This window comes from Anabrus simplex, chromosome 1, assembly GCF_040414725.1.
Source record: "Anabrus simplex isolate iqAnaSimp1 chromosome 1, ASM4041472v1, whole genome shotgun sequence".
In the NCBI taxonomy this organism is placed as follows: Eukaryota; Metazoa; Arthropoda; class Insecta; order Orthoptera; family Tettigoniidae; genus Anabrus; species Anabrus simplex.
Window position 1 is genome coordinate 754,691,159 of NC_090265.1, and position 20,567 is coordinate 754,711,725.

General features: G+C 39.3%; 1 protein-coding gene across 2 annotated transcripts in view; it reads right to left on the reverse strand.

Annotated features, from left to right (window-relative positions):
- The window catches only part of LOC136857493 (uncharacterized), a 316,431-nt gene that overhangs the window by 231,267 nt on the left and 64,597 nt on the right, over positions 1-20,567 (reverse strand). The gene's annotated exons all lie outside the window — the stretch shown is intronic.

Genomic DNA, 20,567 nt, shown 5'->3' on the forward strand with positions numbered 1-20,567 from the left:
TGGCAACACGGGAACAAGGGGGGAGTGCGGAAAATCCACCTAAGCACCAGTATGTGAGAAACAATGAAAGCCCAATTCGAGTTAACTCATACATATCTACAAGGGGGAAATGTGACTTTTGTGACTTAGATCATCCATTACATTGGTGCAAAGGATTTCTGCAAACTAACACAAGACAACGGTATGATTTTGTCAAAAGAAAGGGTTTATGCTTTAACTGTTTTAGGCATCATAGTGTCAACGTGTGCAAGTCTGATAGCTGTAAGACTTGCCAATGTAGACATCACACTTTGACTCACTTTGACAGTGCCACACACAATCAAACGACTACAAACAAGGATATCCAAGCTAGTAGAGGTACCGGTATTAGAGACGACGAACAAGGTCAGAGTAATGCTAGTTACTGCACACTAAAATTCAAGCCACAGTCTCAAGTAATGCTGTCCACTGCAATAGTAGGAGTTGCAGACAACAATGGTCGAATTCACCAGTGCCAAGCTCTACTTGACAATGGATCACAATCACATTTCACAACCGAGTCGTTTGCAAGTAAGTTGAGGTTGCAGCGACATAGAAACTGTATTCCAATTAGTGGCATAAATAACACTGCTGTCACCGCATCTCAAAGTGTTGACGTTCGTATCATTTCTAATGTGTCCAGATTTGAAACTGTTATAACATGTTCTATACTCCCTCACATAACAGGCGATATTCCAGCAAACAATATTGATTGTAAATCGTGGAACCTGCCTGAGGATATCACATTGGCGGATCCTCACTTCAACAAGCCAGGACCAGTAGACATGCTCATCGGTGCGGAGACTTTTATGCAGTTGTTGCAAGAAGGGTGGCAGAAAAACTGTGATGAGTTACCCATCTGAAGAATACTGTGTTAGGATGGCCCAATAAAGTACCGGGCTCGGACTAGTGAGAAGACAGGACGATGACCTCAACATGAAGATGGAAATATTCTGGTCAATAGAAGAAGTGACAACTAGAAAAATGCCCGTAACCAAGGAGGAGCAGTAGTGCGAGGAGCATTTCATAACTCACACCAAACGGGACAACAGTCGACGTTTCATTGTGAGGTTACCTACGAAGGCAGAAAGTCTGCAAACTGGAAACTCTTACAAAATAGCGGAGTAACGATTCAGACTACTGGAACAGAAGCTGAGAAGAGACCTGATCTGCGAGCTGATTACGTAAACTTCATGGAGGAGTATGAGACCCTGGCTCATATGAAGTTGACCCCAGATATATACAAGGATGAAGAAGCATTCTGCTATCTCCCACACCATCCAATTTTGAAGGCAGAGAGTACCACTACTAAGACACGGGTTGTATTCGACATGTCCTGCAAAAATAACGATGGTGTTTCCCTCAACTACACTCTCGCGGTGGGACCTACTGTTCAACAAGATCTACTATCAACTGTGACAAGGTTTCGCACACATCAGATTGCGATGACGGCAGTCATTACAAAAATGTACCGTCAGATCAGAATAGACGACAAGGATGTTAACTTACAGCGCATAATCTGGCGAAAACATCCATCCGAGCCTCTATGCACCTACCAACTGAAGACTGTAACATACGGTACATCCTCAGCGTCCTTCCTAGCCACAAGGTGTCTAACTCAACTGGCTGAAGAAGCAGCCCACGCGTTTCCTACAGCATCGCGCGTGTTGAAGCGGGACTTGTACATGGACGATGCATTGTGTGGTAGCGATACAGTGGAAAATGCTATACAGCTGCGTGGAGAACTACAAGAGTTGCTACAAAGCGGAGTCTTCCCACTCAGCAAGTGGACTTCGAATCACTCCACTGTACTTGAGATGATACCAGAAGAACTGAGAAAAACACAGGACCCCTACGATTTGATAAGGAAGACAATACAGTAGAAGTCCTCTATAGCGAGTACGGCATATAACGAGAACTCCGTTATAGCGACGACATTTTTCTGTCCCTTCAAAATTCCTATATTAAACTGTGTATCGTCCTTCGGTTACAGCAAGAACTCGATCACTGGCTCATCCGTTATTACGAGCGATTAAGCGCGCGCGATTTTTTCCATTACCGATATTTATGCACCCCAGCGATGATATTGCATGTGATCGATTACTTTCGGCATAGTTTCCTCGCTATGTGCATGTTTGTTCTTGATTTTGAAGTAAAGCAACTTGGTGCCTTCAATACTTTATTGCATTTGATATGTCTTAATGATACAATATCACAACTTGATGGACATGACTGTTGCATGCGTAACCATTTTCAACAATACAAAATCATCTGACCAATCGGTAATAGGCTTGGAAAGTGCCAACTTCAATTAATGAAATACATTTACAAAAATTAAAAGTCTCTTCATAACATCTTGCCCCCCTTGAAAGGAGTTCTTTCAACTAACTATTGTAATCTTATACCTATTGTAAAAACACTTATTCTGAATATATGCATTAATACAAAACTCTATACATACATATTTTTATCATTATTGAAATTATATCTTTGATGAGAAATAATACAAAGTTAAAGATATCACAGGAAATCTTGAATTCAGTTCTCCTTGTCATTCCCTTCAATGGGAAGAGGGCATATTTTCTTTATGCTTCGGGTGAAAGTTCCACCAGCCGTCCAAACGGTGACAACCCTTACCTCACCATCTCGTCCAAGGTGAACTTGAACTATCCTACCTCTGGGCCACTGTAGAGGAGGGATGTTGTCCTCAGTTAATAGCACCAAAGAACCAACATCAATACGTCGATTGGTATCATGCCACTTGACGCGTTTTTGCAATTGCTGCAAGTATTCTGGCTGCCATCTCTGCCACAACCGCTGCCGAATTTTCTGCAAGTGCTGCCAACGAGACAAGCGGTTATCAGGTTCTCTCAACAAATCCCTTTGCACGGGTTGCACGATCGAGTCACTTAGAAGAAAATGTGCTGGTGTTAAGACTTCTAAATCATTTGGATCATTTGGCAAGGGAGTAAGGGGACGTGAATTTAATACAGCCTCTATATCGCAAAGAATAGTGTAAGTTTCTTCGAAAGTTAGCACGTGTCCCTGTGTTTCAGTCAGCAAATGTCTTTTCATCATCCTTACAGCTGTTTCCCACAATCCCCCAAAGTGGGGTGATCGGGGAGGAATGAAACTCCACTGTATCTGCTGCTGAGCGAGTGAGGAGGTAATGTTCGTTGACCCCTTTTCCAAAAAGGACTGGATATCTTGTAGTGCGTTGGCTGCTCCAATGAAATTCTTCCCATTGTCAGAGAAAAGCTGCTTGCACAAACCTCTTCTCGCCGTAAAGTGTTGCAGTGCAGCTAAGAAAGCTTCGGTCGTTAGCTCCGACACCAACTCCAAATGCACTCCCTTGGTACTGAAGCATGTAAATACAGCTACGTAACTCTTGTAAGTATGAATGCGGCCCCTTCTGTGGCTTTCTCTTACAGATATTGGACCGGCATAGTCCACTCCTGTGGTAACAAAGGGTCGAACAACTAACGTAACACTTTCTTTTGGTAAATCTGCCATGCGTACCTCTGGAACTGTAGGATGGTAACAAAAGCACTTCAGACACCTCTTGACAATCCTTTTCGCTTCTCTTCTGCCGCTGATAGGCCAATATCGCTGTCGAGTTGCATGTAGCAGTTGCTCTGGGGGACAATGTTTCAAACGACGATGTTCATTTTCCATGATCATTCTGGTGATGTGATGATTTGCTGGTAGAAGCACAGGATGTCTCTGTTCTGATGTTAGCTCCGAAAAATGAAGACTTCCTCCAACCTTAATAAATCCGTCACTATCCAGAAACGGACTGAGTGACTTTAGAAAACTCTTCTTTGGGAGGTCTTGATTATTAATTAAGCAATGTAGTACTTGAGGGAATGCTTCTAATTGTGTCCATTTGACTACCTGCTTCTCTGCTTTACAAGTTTCTTGTATTTCTAGTGAACCTTTTTTCCTTTCTGATGGTTTGAGTTTGCAGTTATAAATGAATCTTTGACAATATGTTACTATACGGCATAATTTCGGAAATGACGAGAATTTATTCAGTAGAATGCTGGTTGATGTTGCTGTCAACATAACTGCTGTGACCTTCAGCTCTGGTAGTTCTGTTTCAAATTCTTCTGAATGCTCTGGTTGTTGACGTTGTGTGCGAAGCCAAGAAGATCCACTCCACCACAGCTTTTTATCTTCGAGTTCTGATGAAGTAATTCCTCTTGAGAGAAGATCAGCTGGATTTTCAGTCGAAGGAACATGCTTCCAGGTGGTTGCATCAGTGGCTTCTTGAATCTTTGCAATCCTGTTTGCCACAAATGTCTTCAGCAGCCTTGGCTCAGTGTTGATCCATCCCAAAACAATTGTACTGTCACTCCATAAACTGATCTGACCAATTTTTTCTTTCAAAGCACTCACTGTTGTTTTGACAAGTTGTGCAAGAAGAAGGGCTACCTCCAATTCGAGTCTTGGCAACGAAATGGCTTTTAAAGGAGCTACTTTCGTCTTCGCACAAAGTAAATTGGAAATGTAGAAACCACTTTGCGTTTGACAAACTGCATAAATGCATGCTCCAAAAGCCTTCTCTGAAGCATCACTAAATCCAAACAAATCAAAAGAGCCAGAGCAATTCCCAGGATTTATGTTTCTCATAATTCTGATGTTGTTCAGTCTTTCTAATGACGCATAATACTCGTTCCAAATCTGAAGGTGCTCTCGAGACAATGGCTGATCCCATTCAAATCCATCTACCCATAAGTGTTGCATGAACATCTTCTCTTTTGGATCTTGGTGACTGCTTTGCCACCTCAACTCGAAACTTAAGGCAATCTTGTGCTGAGTCCCAGAGGAGTCCAAGAGTCTTACTAGCTTCACCTTTGTCTAAAACCAGTAAAGTCCCTGCGTCGCTTTTGCTCTCCAAATCCTGCAAGATCTCTTTGCTGTTGGACCTCCATTTCCGCAAATGCATTCCACCACTCTTGAGTATATTTTGTATTTGCCGCCGTAGCCCGCTCACGTCTTCTGGAATGTCTCCTCCACTTAAGCAGTCATCCATATAAAAATCATCGCGAATAGCCTTTGCTGCTGCTGGAAATTCATTTTCATGAAGAGTAGTCAATTCATTTAGGCATCTCATGGCATGGTAAGGTGATGATGCTGTTCTATATGTTACTGTATTCAACTGATAAATCCTCACAGGGGCTGAAGATTCCTCTTTCCACAAAATCTGCTGTAATGCTCGATCTTCAGGATGGATGAAGATTTGCCGAAACATCTTTTCCACATCTGCCGTCATGACATACTTATGGCTGCGAAATCTAAGTACAATGTGAAAAAGATCTCGCTGTAAATTAGGTCCTGTCATGAGCTTGTCATTGAGTGATGTCCCGAGTGATGTTTTTGCTGAGGCATCAAATACCACTCTGACCTTTGTGGTGTCACTATCTGGACGTACCACTGGTTGATGGGGTATGAATTTGGTACATCTTGATTTTGGTTTCTTTCAATCAAGCTCGTATGTCCTAGTTTTTCATATTCATTCATGAAATCTGCATAAGCTGTCTTGAGTTCAGGGTGTCTGCTTAATCTCTTGACTAATGATTCTAGTCTTTAGTGCGTGTTTTCTTGATTCTCCGAGGATGACATCTGGCTTAATAGGGAGCCTTACGATGAATCTACCTGTTGTATCTCTCGAAACGGTTTCACATATTCTTTCTTCTGATGTGTAATGTTGAATCTCCGGAATTGCTTCTTGTTTCCAAAATTTCTCTATCTGATCTGATAATTGTTGATTGCTAATTTTCATGCATGTTGTTGTTGATTCTTGTTTGTTCTCAAAAACTTCACCGCCTATAATCCAGCCTAACCGGGTGTTTTGCAGAGCTGGTTGTCCTTCAGCTTCATTCTTGGGTGGACCTATGACTACTTTCCAATAAAGTCCTGCACCAATTAATATGTCTATGTCTCCAGGCTTGTTGAATGTGGGATCTGCCAAGCGAAGGTCCTTTGGAATAATAATCTTGTCCTTCTTGATCTCCAACTGTGGCAATCATCCTGTTATAGTTGGCAAAACTAGAATTTCTGCTTCCACCTCAAATCCGTCATTACTTGAAGCGAGATGTACTCTTGTGATCCTTTTTGTTTCCACTTTGGAACAATCTACTCCAATGATCTGTGTGTTTGTCTTGACATTCGGTAAACCAAGTTTCTTATACAGACCTTCCTTTATTAGATTCGACTGAGATCCTGTATCCAGTAAGGCTCGGCATGTCATTCTTCTTCCGTGAACATCTTTCACATCAATTAAAGCTATTGACAAAAGTATTTGTGATGTTATTCCTTTCGCCAAGCTCACATTGAATGAAGCAGGTGAATGCTGAGATTCGACACACTGGTTTATGGGCACTTGATTTTCTTTAACATTTTGTTTCTGTTTGTCATCTTCCTCGGCATGTAAAAGTGTGTTGTGAAGAAGTCCACATTTCTTGCATTTTGATCCTCTGCAATTTCTTGCAATATGTCCTGGTTTCAAACAGTTATGACACTGTCCTTTTTCTCAAAGCAGTTTTCTTCTGTCTTCAACTGATTGTTTAATTAATTCTTCACATGTAAAAATGAGGTGACTTCCACCACACAGATTACAGCTTGCCTGAGTCGTCGTCATAACAACTTTCTTGCTAGGTTGTCTGTCCTTCAGATTTGCCTTCGTGTTCAATGCCTTGGTTTTGTTATGATTTAAAGGCATGTATGATTAGGAACGTTCAGTTAAAAATTTCAAGAAATCATCCAATGTTGGCATCTTTTCTGGAGTGTTGCCTTTCACCCTTTCCTGCTAGTCTCTTTGCTCAATGAAATCCAGGTGCTTCTTTACTAGATGAATAACCAATGTGTCCCAATATTGTACCGGTTGCTTCATTGCTTTTAATGAAGCCATGTGAGTTTGAATATGAAACTGTAATTGCCTGAGTGATTCAGATTTGTTCTCCTTAACATCTAGATGTGTCTCGATTATCATTATTTGATTATCATATGTATCTACAAGCAAGTTCTACGCACTTGTGTAGTTTTCTTCTGAAATGGTAAAACCTTGAATGACTTTGCATGCCTCGCCCTGCAGAAGACCGATCAGATAATGATATTTTTGGATATTTGTTAGTTGAGTATCATTATAAATGGTTGACTCAAAACTGTTCTTAAAAAGCAACCATTTTGTGAATTCGCCGTTAAATTCCGGTAACTTAATTTCTGGTAATTTCTGCATTCTTCTGTTATGATGTGGAACTTCCTGTTGATGAAGGGCGTTCTTTATTGCCGTGTTCATTTGAGCTAGTAAATTATTTTGAACATCCTCTGCTTCATCTATTAACGTTTGCAGTTGTGTAACTGCGCTGAAGTAAATAGATTCAAATAGCTCTCGCTCTCCCTCACATTCTTCTTCAAACTGTAACGCAGCTGTTTCATCAGTGATCTCAGTTTCCTCTATTTTCATTTGTACTTCTTCAAAAGAATTCCGTAGCTCTTCACATTTTAAAAATTTTAACCTTTGCCTCTGATTTTGACATGTCCGCTGTAATCGACTTTATTATTCTTGTTAACGTGCCTTTTACTCAACCACGCGATTGTTTCAATTTGTTTAGTTGCGACATATTGAAATTAAGGTTAGCCTATTCTGTGATAGTTCGAAGGGATTGCGTTAAGGTTATGTATAAATTCAAAGGAATCGTGTTGCTGAAATGAGGTTATATGACAAAGGAATATGGATCTTTTATATTTATGACAACAGGAGGATCAATGGGCTTGAATTATTATTATTTTCTTCTTCTTCTTATTATTATTATGTTGATCACTGCATGTTTATGTTACGAAAACGTGCGCTGAGAGAAAGAGGCTAGAATCTAAGAGTACCGTATGTATAGCAAGGATGGTATATATGTCAAAGAGACTCACGCTCTCACGGAGATTCTTGCCTTGAGCAGCGAGGAGAATGTAAATCTTGAAATCTTGTCTTTACTTCTTTGTATGTACGTAACATCGAATCGTACTTGCCTATTACTGATTTATGCTGCAATCCGTTGATGTTGGCCTCAGCGGTCTGATTTTCGTTATGAACGAGAATGATTCCACGAATTCGAGATGTGTTGTATTTTTAATCCGGTACTTAACCTCAATTGCGACGCACTGTTTTCACTTCTGCATTTCACGTTTCATGATCTTACTTGTTTTGAACATCTCAGGTAATCGAGAGCCGTGCTGTTGGGCGCCAATGTTTGTTTTTGATTTTGAAGTAAAACAACTTGGTGCCTTCAATACTTTATTGCATTTGATATGTCTTAATGATACGATGTCACAACTTGATGACGGACACGACTGTTGCATGCGTAACCATTTTCAACAATACAAAATCATCTGACCAATCGGTAATAGGCTTGGAAAGTGCCAACTTCAATTAATGAAATACATTTACAAAAATTAAAAGTCTGTTCATAACAGTGCACTAGCGATTTCTCTCGTCGACATTCGAAGGCGATGTCGGAGTCGATTAGTAATATCCGTCGACAGTTGTTCCGTAAAGAAATTTTGAAATGAAAGTGAACATATTTTCGTAATAAATCCGTAAATAACATGTCCGATAACAGTTGTTAACTCGTTAAAGTTAAGGCTGACTAAACGACCGCTTAATTTTGAGGCTAAATACTGCAATTAAGTAAGAATGGGATACACCTTGAGATATTGCAGAGTGCTTAATTGATTTCAGAGGTTAGTTTATATTTTGTCACGTCTGGTCAAATTACGAAAAGGCTATTATGAAAATTTATAGCGAGAAAGGTATAATTTCTCTACTGGCGCTTGAAGTGTGTTTTTATCATGCCTATAGTACGGTTAAGTTAGTATACGTGAGCTGTTTGAATAAGAAAACTGAAATGTTTGCAACAAAAATGCTATCGATCATCTTCGGCTTTGTGCATTTGCGAGCTCTCCCGTTGACATTCAAAGGCGATGTTGGAGTTTCTTAGTAATACCCATTGACTGCTGTACTCTAAGGAAAATTTGAAATGAAAGAGGAAAACACGTTTTCGTAATAAATGCGTAAATAACGTGGCCGATAGCAGTTGTTAACTCGTTAAAAATAAAGGCTGAAGTAAACGATATCTTAATTTTAATGTTATATACGGAAATTAAGAATGTGATGTACACTTCAAGATATGGCGGAGTACATCACTGATTTCAAAGGATATTTCATATCTTCTCGCGTCTAGTTACGGCTATTTACGTGTAAATTTTTCGCGAGGAGGTTATTTCTCTACATGCGTTTCAAATATGTTTTCATGATAGGCTACATATACGGTTAGGTTAGGTGACGCTGTTTGAAGAAGAAAGCTGAGGTGTTTGCCACAGAAATCACTGGAGTGATACCTTATTTCTCCGAATCCAACACTTTTTTTTTCTAAGAATCTCATGCGAAAACTCAAGGGTTGTTGCATTTGCGGCCTAACAGTAAGTTAATGGATACCACTGGCAACTACCGCGGTAACAACGCTGCTTCTTTTCACACGCGCACAAAACTCGTTGACAAACGACCGCCTCTTTATTACACATCGCTAGCCGCGACAACCGGTTGTACAGATCCTGTGTGTTTCTCAAATCTGCAGAATGGCATCAAAGCATGCGACCCTTCGAATTCTTAGAAAAGCCATGGCTACTCAGTGGCAGAGTCATAACGCGTCTATTGTACTTGATGCTTAGTAAAATTAAGGTTTAGAGACAGCGGGAATATTTTCGTGATGGATAGTCGTATTGTAAAGATACGTGGAAAAGGTATTGCCGGCAAATTTTCAACGGGTTCTAGTCGATATTATGATGCCAATTTTAAGTTAATGTTAATAAACACACAGAAATGTAGAATAATTGTGCAGCCGCAAGAAAATACGGCACAGGCCTAACTAAAGCCAATATTTGGCGTTAGCGTGAAGACGAAGAGCTAAAAAATGCGTACTGTACAAAAAATGCATTCAGTAATCCGCAACAAGAACGCTATAAAGAAGTCGAAGATGAAATTGTGAGGTATGTGCACGAAAAACGCAAGGGCGGAATGGCAATACTGTGGCGCAATAAACTCGTTCGTTGACTTTCAACGTTCGCGATTAGGCCAATACATCGCTAGCCGCTGAATTTGGCTGAACCCGGCAAGCGAGACGTGCATGTAGCGGCAGCCGGTTATATCTGACGCTGCGTAAAAGTAACAGTTTTATAGACAGCAAGAATAATTTCCTGATGGATCGTTGTGTTGTAGAGACGCATGGAATAGCTATTGCCGGAAAATTTTCAACGAGTTCTCTTCGGTATTATAAAGCCAATGGTCCTTAAACCCGCGGAAATAAATAATTGTGCAGCCGCCAAAAATAAAGAAATACGGCATGACGAAAGTCAATTTTTGGCATCTAAATATAGTCTAAAAATGCGTAGGCCTACTGTAAGACAAGGCATTCATATGATTTTACAAACTTCTTTTTGAGCCTGATTAAAATTTTTTGAAGGAAAAAGTGGGGTTCATCTTGGATTCGGAGATATACGGTACTATATTTTTTTTTCAGAATGAAATTAAACATACCATTTCACGTACTATCGGATTATGAAAAATAACAAACAAGTAAGCCGTAGTGTGGGTATCATCTACGGAAACGCAAGTTTTGAACAGGCTGATTGCCGTTTCATACCGATTTTAAAGTGCATGAAGGGTTTTCCGACTTTTATACAAAAATCGGATATAACGACAATCCGTTATAACGAGTAAATTTTTCGCTGTTATGAATTCTCGCTATAACGGACTTCTACTGTATTAACGCTATGATTGCTGTGGCATCCTTTTCTTGACAAGCTCCAGTTTGAGGTTCACATCAAGGAGAACAATGGAGGCCATACGAAACGGAAGGTGCTTTCAATTACAGTAGAAGTCCATTATAGCGAGAATTCATAATGTCGAAACATTTACTCGCCATAGCGGATTGTCGTTATATCCGATTTTTGTAAAAGACGGGAAAAACCCCATACAAATCAAATTCAGTATGAAATGGCAATCAGTTTGTTCAAAATTTGAGTTTTCGCGGATAATACCCACACTGCGGCTTACTTGTTTGCTGTTTTTCGAAATACGATACTACGTGAAAGTGTGTGTTTAATTTCATTCTGAAAAATAAATATTACCGTATTTCTCCAAATCCAAGATGACTCCCACTTTTTCCTTAAACAAATTTAATCAGGCTTAAAAAGTACTTTGTAAAATCATATGAATGTCTTTTCTTATACAGTACGCCGAACATTGGCTTTAGTTATGCCGTATTTTTTGCGGCTGTACAATTATGCTTTGTTTCAGCGGGTTTAATAACCATGAACTTAAAATTGGCATCATAATATCGAAGGGTACTCATTGAGGGTACTCATTGAAAATTTGCCGGCAATACACATTCCACGCATCTCTACAATACGACGATCCACCATGAAAATATTCTTGCTTACTATAAAACTTACTTTCACTCAGCGTTAGATATAACTGGCTGCCGCTACACGCACGTCTTGCTTGCCAGATTCGGCCAACTTCAGCGGTTAGCGATGTATAGGTCTTAATCGCGGACTTTGAAAGTCAACAAACGAGTTTATTGCGCCGCGGTATGGCAATTCTGCTCATGCATTTTTGTGTACATAACTCACAATTTCATCTTCAAGTTCTTTAAAGCGTCTTTGTTGCGGGCCACTGAATGCATATTTTGTGCAGAACGCATTTTTAAGCTATCTTTGTCTTCACGGTAATGCCGAATATGGGCTTTAATTAGGCCTATGCTGTATTTTGTTGTGGCTGCAGAATTATTATACATCTCCGAGTGTTTAATAGCCATTTAAAGTTAAAAACTTCATTATTGTTCCGTATTGAATAGAGAAATAAGATGTACAATATTATAGGTTAGGATCCACCTTTCAATACTCCGTAATAAGATGGTAAAAAGTAGTTACAACCTGTTTAATGGGACCGGTTTCAACACATTTTAAGTGTCATCATCAGCCAATTTGCGAAGATCTTACAACAACTAGCACATTTAATACAGGCAAAAAATTAACATTGTATCATAACGTAGCAATTCAGTAAATGTTCAAAACACAATAATCACAGTCAAGAGAGTAAACAGAACATCACTATCTTGCGCAGAAAACAAATATAGCTGAAGTTCATAAGCCTACAAGACCTGCCTAGCAACGACTTTACATAAGCGAATATTTGACCTGCTTATGAACTTCAGCTATATTTGTTTTCTGCGCAAGATAGTGATGTTCTGTTTACTCTCTTGACTGTGATTATTGTGTTTTGAACATTTACTGATTTGCTACGTTATGATACAATGTTAATTTTTTGCCTGTATTAAATGTGCTAGTTGTTGTAAGATCTTCGCAAATTGGCTGATGATGACACTTAAAATGTGTTGAAACCGGTCCCATTAAACAGGTTGTAACTACTTTTTACCATCTTATTACGGAGTATTGAAAGGTGGATCCTAACCTATAATATTGTACATCTTGTTTAATAGCCATTAATTTAAAATTGGCATCATAACATCGACGAGAACCCGTTGAAAATGTTCCGGCAATACCTGTTCCACGTGTCTTTACAATACAACGATCCATCAAGAAAATATTCCTGCTGTCTATAAAACTTAATTTGACTAAGCGGCAGGTACAACAGACGCGTTGTAACTCTCCTACTGTTAACCGTGGCCTTTCTAAGAATTCGAAGGCTCGCATATCTTGATGCCATTCTGCAGATTTGAGAAACGTTTTTGCAGAGGATAATAGAATGTTGTTCTCTCTTTACTATTTTCCGAGATCCAGCGACGTTTCACATAGGCACTGTACGACCGGTACCGTGGCTAGCGATGTAGGACTATGATAAAGAGGCGGTTGTTTACTGTCAACAAGTTTTGTGCATGTGTGCGCATGAGGGTGAAAAGAAACAGCGTGGTTACCACGGTAGTTGCCAGTGGTGTTCATTACTATCAGGCCGCGAATGCAAAACGACCCTTGATTTTTCACATGAGATTCTGAGAGAAAAAACGTCGTCTTGGATTCGAAGAAATACGGTATCACTCCAGAGGCTTCTGTAGCAAACATTTCAGTTTTCTTTTTCAAACGGCATCACCTAACCTAACCGTATATATATAATGGAAACCTATTTGAAACGCATATAGAGAAGTGATAACCTCCTGGCTAAAAAATTGACATGGGAATAGCTTTCTGAAATTTAACTAGACGCAAGAAAATATAAACTTCCCTGAAATCAGTGATAGTACCCTGCCATATCTCAAGGTGTATCACTTTCTTACTTAATATCAGTATACGGTATACCATTAAAATTAAGAGATCGTTTACTTCAGATTTTAATTTTAATGAGTTAACAACTGCTGTCGGCCACATTATTTACGCATTTATTACGAAAACGTCTTATCTTCTTTCATTTCGAATTTTCTTTTGAGAACAGCTGTCGACGGGTATTAGTAATCAACTCTAACATCGCCTTCGAATGTAGACGAGAGAGCTCGCAAATGCACATAGCGCGAAAACTACACTGTACCGAAGATGATCGATCGCATTTTGTGGTAAACGTTTCAGTTTTGTTATTCAAATAGTGTCACGTATCCTAACTTATCTGTACTATATGCACGATGAAAACATACTTCATGCGGAAGTAGAGAAATTATAACCTTCTCGCTATAAATTTACATGATAATAGCCTTACATGCTCCTGACTTTCATCTTTTATCTTCCTGATTATGATTAATTTCGGATCTCTCGGCCAACCTTCGACTTTCATTCTCTCTTACAGTTATGAATTTCATTGGTTCCGTATTGAAGTGGGATTACAGTAAAATTAAATTCTTTCAAGGTCCACCTATTCAATACAATGACATTTTATTGTGATTTAAACTGTCTTAATGAATAAAACTGATTATGTATCCAAAACTAAAGAATTTTTCAACAACATATTTAAAATAATCAAGAAAGATCCTACCCAAAAAATCCAGAGGCAACTAAAGCAAAATTTAAAGAACTTAACTTTTCTTTTTACAGACCTAAACTGATAAACATGAATCCAGGCCTTCCTACAGTCAAAGCCCTTCCAAAAATTCACAAACCTAATATTCCTATCCGACCCATTATCAACTACAGACCCAGTCCACTCTACAAAGCATCCCAATTCATTCAAAATTTCCTAACAAAAAATTATCACTTTCTCTCCAACAAATCCATTAAAAACACTACTGAACTGATTGAGAAATTAAAGGTATTAAAACCTACAACCTAACTACTCCCTCCACTCCTTTGATATAGAAAATATGTACCCGAGCATACCAATTTCTAAACTTCCAAAAATCATTGAAAATAATCTAAGTAAACATAGTTCTCTTAGCAAACTAGAAATACAAGATTTCATTCAGCTTATAAACTTGGTCATCAACAATAACTTCTTTGTTTTCGACAAAATTATATATCAACAGAATGGACTGGTGATGGGATCACCTTCATCAGGAATTTTGGCTAATATTTATTTAGATAACTTAGAACATTCAAAAATCAATAATAACAATTTTCCAAATAATATCTTGTGGGCTAGATATGTAGACGAGACATTCGTCATTATGGATGAATCAATCAAGAACGCGGAATCCACTCTTCAAGACTTGAATAGAATTGACACATACATTAAATTCACACTAGAGTCAGAAACCAATAAAGCAATCAATTTTCTAGATATAACCATTATTAGAAATACATCTGGCCTGTCTTACAAAATATACAGGAAACCTACACAAACTGCTAACACTATACACAAAGATTCCATACATCCCATAATGCACAAACGTGCAGCATGCAATAGCATGGTATATCGAGCCTTCGCCATACTCATGGCAAAGAAAGATCTTAATAACGAACTTAATACCATAAGGGCAATTGCCAAGTTCAATGGGTACAACAGGCAGTTTATAGAACAAATAATAAATAAATATAGGTACCGGCCTAAAACCAAACTCATAAAAGAAAAAGAAAAATCTCCTATCTCAACCACCTTCACTTATAATAATGACGTCCACAAAATCACCAACCTTTTCCGAAAACACAATGTAAGAATTTTATTCAAAACTAACAATAGAACCTCCGAAATTTTACACAACTCTGCATCAAGCAATACCCCCAGTATCTACTCCAAATCTTTTTTTTTTTTTTTTTTTTTTTTTTTTGCTAGGGGCTTTACGTCGCACCGACACGGATAGGTCTTATGGCGACGATGGGACAGGAAAGGCCTAGGAGTTGGAAGGAAGCGGCCGTGGCCTTAATTAAGGTACAGCCCCAGCATTTGCCTGGTGTGAAAATGGGAAACCACGGAAAACCATCTTCAGGGCTGCCGACAGTGGGATTCGAACCCCCTATCTCCCGGATGCAAGCTCCAAATCTGGAATATATAGACTAAAATGCAATGAATGCAACAGCTCCTACATAGGTCAAACAGGACGCAACTTTATGATTAGATATTCGGAACACGTCAACGCGATGAGACACAATAAATTCTCCGCCATGGGTATACATATGCGCGACACTAATCACAAATTTACCGACATTGAACAAGATATGGAAGTTCTTCAAACAGTAAACAAGGGACCCATAATGAATATAATTGAAAGTTGTTACATCAACTGCGACCAATATTTTAACCCCAATTACAATTTAAATGAGATTTACGAGAAACCCAATATTCTTTTCGATCTTTTAATCGATTGGCTTAAAAATACCAAACTATCGAAAAACAGTTTGATTTTCCAAGTAATCCGGAATACACACTCCCGTCAATTAGCCCCACTACCCCATCCTTCCGCCCCGCCTTAGTTCCATTCCCCCACAAGAGCTCCGCCTCCTTCCTTGCCCTCGCCTCCTTTACCGTTGCCCACACACTTCGTCCGGCTCCGTCTGTGTAACAACACATTTACATGCTGCTCAAGGTGAGTCAATCATCATTCAACGATTCTAATGTTTCTAGTAACTTCCACACATTGCTTCCAACGTCTAACTTGGCTATTTCTCCTTCAGGTTCAAATTGAAGTGGGAATTCATCTCTAATTATACCACGATCTTATATGATCAAAGTAAACTTCCTTGGAACCACCTAATATCTAATGGAACAAATGTCATTCACATAGACAGCATACAACTGCAAAAATTCACTTATCCCGGATGCACACAGACTGAATTATGTAACGAACAGCCGGAATTTTAAGAATTTTATATCACACCAATTGTATCATAATTTTATCGTATTTCATGTATCACCACATTAATTGTATGTTATTTTATAATGAGTTAAAATGTGTTTTAGATGTTTTAGGAATATATATCTTGTTTTAATTTGTACTCAAGGCTGATGATGGCACATAGATGCCGAAACTAGTGCCATTTAACTATTTGACATGTGATTAAATCACAATAAAACGTCATTGTATTGAATAGGTGGACCTTGAAAGAATTTAATTTTATTTTCTCTTCTTTATTTTGAATATATAGATTTTTCGCCATCATCTAATTGTAACCGCCGGACAGTCAACTTTATTTTTATAGCAATCTTACTACTTGTTGTATAACAGTCTGATGTTTTATCCATTATACTTATTATAGCAGCCTTCTAATGTTAATTTTGTTAATACTTCCACCATTGTAACTCATCACATTGTATATTTTTAACCATCATTGTTATTTTTAATGTTATTTTACTTCAAATCTCTTCAACATTTTAAAAATTCATTTCATTATTACATGTTAATTAGATGTTTATTTTCAATCTAAGGTTAAGACAATGGCTGATGATGCCTTCACACAAGGCGAAACATGTACCACAATTAGTTAACAGATCTATGTAAATCATCCAAGACTAGACTTTGTATTGATTGGGTGGTCTATTTAACAAATAACTTACTGTTATTATTCCAATCAATGATAATAGGCTTTTCGTAATTTTACGGACGCGAGAAAATATAAACGAACCTCGTAATCAGTGACGCACTCTGTCATATATTGAGGTGTAGGCCTATAATTGCAGTATTTAGCATTAAAATTAAGCGATCGTTTATTCAGCGTTTATCTTTAACTAGTTAACAACGGCTATCGGACACATTATTTACGCATTTATTACGAAAGCATGTTCTGCTCTTTCATTTTCCTCGCGGAAGAGCAGTCGACGGGTATTACTAATCGACTCCGACATTGCCTTCGAATGTCGACCAGAGAGCTCGCTGGTGGGCATAGCGAGAAAACGATACGTTACCGAAGATGATCGATCGCATGCAGTATAATGACTGAGTGCATAAATACGGCAACTGAAAAAATTGAACGCACATAATCGCTCGTAATAACGGATGCGTCAGTGATAGGGTTCTCGCTGTAACCGAAGGATAATATACAATAATATAGGAATTTTGAAAGGACGGAAAATGTTATCGTTATAACGGGGTTCTCGTTATAAGCCGTACTCGCTATAGCGGACTTCTACTGTATAGCTTCTATATTTGATCCACTAGGGCTCGTAGGACCAGTAATCGTAATGTGTAAAATGTTCATGCAGTTGTGGCAAACAAGAAAAACTAGGATGGGATGAACCACTACCATCTCCTTTACTTGAGGGCCGAATTAAAATCTTTACTGATCTTCCAGCACTGAACAACATTTATGTCGACAGGTTGATTCTTTGCACGGGAAGTCGTCCAAATACAGGTTCATGGCTTTTCAGACGCTTCTGAACGGGCCTTCGCAGCGCGTGTATATCCGCAGTACCAATCAACACGGTGAAGTTTCGGTACATTTGGTATGTTCGAAATGCAGAGTTGCTCCTCTGAAACAACAGTCTCTACCTAGATTAGAACTGTGTGGGGCTCTTTTGTTGGCCCGGTGGATAAGACTACCAACACCATGAATCTGAAAATCAACAACACTTTCTTGTGGACTGACTCGACAATAGTACTCTCATGGCTTGCAGCTGAACCAACAATGGAAAACGTTCGTCGCAAATCGTGTCTCTGATATACAGCAGTTGACTGGAAGAGCCGAGTGGGGTCATGTTATGTCAGAAGACATATGTCCGATGTTTTTTCAAGGGGAGAAGGACCACTCAGCCTACAACATAATAAACAATGGTGGCATGGACCGGCATGGTTAGTGCAAGACGCAAGTACCTGGCCCACTAAGGATTCAAACGATTCTGCAGACGAACTTCCAGAAAGAAGGGATACGGTACAATGTTTAGTTAGTGCTACTCCATCTGACGAAGTCACGACACGGTTCTCATCTCTCCGTTGTCTACAGAGGGTGATGGCTTATTGCAACAGATTTGTTTTCAATTCCAGAAGACACAATGTAAGAAGAACGGGACCATTAACTGCAGAAGAGCTAACAATGGGATTTCAGATGTGTGTCAAACTTGCTCAACATGTGACATTCGCAAGGGAAATAGGCAAGTTGAAGTCGAACTCATCAGTTTCACCGCAATCTGAACCCATTCCTAGATGGGAACGATGTATTACGAGTAGGTGGACGCTTACAAAACTCTTTGAAACCATTTGCAGAAAGGCATCAAATCATATTACCTCAGCGTCATAATGTAACCAAATTGATTGTGGCTGACGAGCATATTCGGCTGCTACATGCTGGTGCAAATCATGTAGCAGCTTCTCTTAGGTCCAGATATTGGGTAGTGAGCATAAAGAAAGTGATACGGACTGTCATTCACCAATGTGTGAAGTGTTTCAGACTACGAGCCTCAACAGCAACACAGGTCATGGGGCAGCTACCTTCTCCTCGAGTGACTCCATCGCAGCCATTCTTGAATACGGGAGTTGACTACGCTGGCCCATTGTACATTAAACAGGGTGCAACCAGGAGCAAGGTCAAGGTAAAATGCTACGTAGCATTATTCGTTTGCCTTTACACCAAGGCAATACACTTGGAATTAGTTCGTGACTTAACCACAGAGGCCTTTATTGCCGCCTTACGAAGATACAAACCTACACAGTGAAAATGCTACTAACTCTGTAGGAGCTAGAAATGAATTGTTGAAGGTGCACCAGTCGGAGCAGTGGAAGGCAGAAATGCTGAACAACACAGCGCAAGAGGGATTCACTTGGCATTTCATTCCTCCTGATTCGCCTCACTTCGGGGGACTCTGGGAAGCTGGAGTGAAATCCATGAAACATTATTTGCGAAGAACTGCTGGCAATGCCTGCTTGACATATGACGAGATATATACCCTACTTTGCCAAATAGTAGCATGCCTAAACTAAAGACCGCTCGTTAGACTCTCAGACGTCCCTGATGAACCCTCATACCTGACTCCTGGCCACTTTCTGATCGGAGCTACCCTGCTATCATTCTCTGAACCTGACCTTAGCGATGGTGTGCACTGTTATACTTCCAGATGGCGCTACATTCAGGCACTGCAGCAGAACTTTTGGAGACAGTGGTCTAATGACTATCTTAACAGCTTACAACAGCGGCAGAAAGGGTTGACGAGTCAGCCTAACCTTCAGTCTGGAACTATTGTCTTAGTTAAGGATGCCAACATTCCTCCTCTCTCTTAGCGACTTGCAACGGTCGAGGAAACTCATCCTGGGAAGGACAGACGAGTGCGTACGGTTACAATTCGCACCAGCAATTGAATTTTGAGGCGTTCTGTACATAAGTTATGTCCATTGCCAGCTCAAGACTAATACTTGCAAAAACATTCAGTGTCTCATTCCGTGTTAGTGTTAAATTCTTTGCTCTTGTATTGTAAGATTTTAATTATAATCAGTGTCCTTTATTGTTTGTGTTTAGTGCTGTATTTTTTTATTGTAGAATTTGAATTTGTTCATTTAGGTTTCATTATTTGAACATCTGTGTATATTTTTTGCTCAGCTTTTTTGGTTGAAGTTGTGCATGTCTCGTATCGGCATATGTATTGATGGTGAAAGAACTTCATAATATGACTATGTGTTCAATTTAAATTCAACATTTCTTGTAATTGTTGAATGTGATACATTTAGGTGTGGCAGTATGTCTGTGATTGACCAGAGCGCCACTGCATTGGCGCTGCACCACTTCCTGGGGTGGTTTTTATGACGGAAGTGGTCGGGCACCTTCGCGTGCAATCGGGTGAGTGAGTGAGTGACTAGAGAAAGCAACATGGCTGCCGGACTATGTTAAAATGTGCTATGCGGACAAGTTCTGTAAATATCTAAACCATCGTGTGAGCGATAGGTTAAACAAATGTATCACAATGTGTATATAGTGTAATAAACCTAGTATATGTATAACTAAGTACATTTCATCTTTCCGTGTGTATGAATCAGCATGTGGTTCCTAGCACCACGTGTTCTCAGGGACCTGTCCGTATGAGGTCGGAACTAACGCCTTTGTCATAAAATATGGAGGTATTTAAAACAATCTGATAGTCTTGCATCATAACCACAACTTGTAAAATAAGAAATAGACAAACATTTTTGTAAATTTAG